This window comes from Formica exsecta, unplaced genomic scaffold (assembly GCF_003651465.1).
Source record: "Formica exsecta isolate Colony F162 unplaced genomic scaffold, ASM365146v1 scaffold33, whole genome shotgun sequence".
Classification (NCBI taxonomy): Eukaryota; Metazoa; Arthropoda; class Insecta; order Hymenoptera; family Formicidae; genus Formica; species Formica exsecta.
Window position 1 is genome coordinate 1,456,969 of NW_021850553.1, and position 1,357 is coordinate 1,458,325.

The window sequence follows — 1,357 nt, forward strand, 5'->3', positions numbered from 1 at the left end:
AAATTATATATAATACATATGCAATATTTACTTTAAAAATTGATTTAAAATTAGATGATAATGCAAAGTTTTTTCCTTCCGTGAAAATATATAATTAAAAAACTGTAGCAGATTTTTGGGGAAAATTTAAGAGAAATAAAGTGATATTTGAAAGTTATTTTGCTATGTAATATAAGGTTAAAAATATTTCATCATTAGGTACACCCTTTTTCGGAATGTTTCTGCAGACGTGACTTTATCCTTGTCCTCTAATCACGTTCGCGCATGAGCTTCTGTTTTCCTTTTTCTGAGTTCTTATAAAACATATAAAGTATTTCGGACTTGTTAAAAAAAATACAGTTTTTACATCTATCTTATTGTTAAATGTAACTTTTTTGTAACAAAAATGTTAAGGAATCAAAAATTTATGAACGATAAAAAATAATCATTTAGAAAAAATTATACAAATAATTTTTTTTTTAAGTTTCAATATGAATTGTAATTACCACAAAATTAATTTTTCTTGTTTTGAAATACATAACTTCATATATGATTCAATTTTTCAAATATTTTAATTTTTAAACTTGATAAGAACTTTTTTTTTCAAGTGCGTATTATGTTAAATTTTTGCGATATATTTAATGTGAATTTAAATAGATCGAAGCTGCTCATCTTTGCAAATTTTACTACTCTCACACTTGCTCTTTCCTTTGTACGACAGTGGCGATGGTACTTTTCGCCTCGTGACCTTAAGATACGCAGCTACTTTGTGAAGGAGATGCATGTGTGTCGGCGTCAATGATAGACTAGCGTAGGTCAACTAAGGGTCGACGAAGGTTGGGTATGAGCACTTGACGCAAGTAGCCCGATGTTGGTGTAGATCGTGGTGAGGTTTTCATGCTCAAAGAGGAGTCTTGTGCGAGATCCGTTGAGTTTTCCACTCGGATTTCTTATTGTATCTCTTCTCGACAACACTTGAACGGATCTTCTCTCGCTAGTCATGTAATCCGAAATAATGAACTTGTTTTATTTAATCACATGGATCTTATTAATAGCGCACGAACTAATTATTCACATTTGATTTATATGGTTCGAAATCTGTTAAGTGATTCTGATACATTTTGGACAGAATAATATTATTATAAATTATTGTAACTCTAAAGAATTTTCAAGAAGAGAAAGAATTTTGTTTAACTTTATCAACATTATATTGAAACTTGCAACTTTTTTAAAAATTATTTTTTGTATTAATCGTGACATATATACACACACACACAATTCTTTCTACAACGCGATATAATTGATATCACAAATAATTAATATTTTGTTTCGTATAATATACCAAATATAAAAATTATAAATAATATAATATTTAATA

At 28.1% G+C, this 1,357-nt stretch overlaps 1 protein-coding gene across 1 annotated transcript in view; it reads left to right on the top strand.

Moving 5' to 3' along the window:
* Positions 1-1,357, top strand: part of LOC115238207 (protein timeless homolog) — a 114,979-nt gene that overhangs the window by 11,056 nt on the left and 102,566 nt on the right. The window lies entirely within an intron of this gene.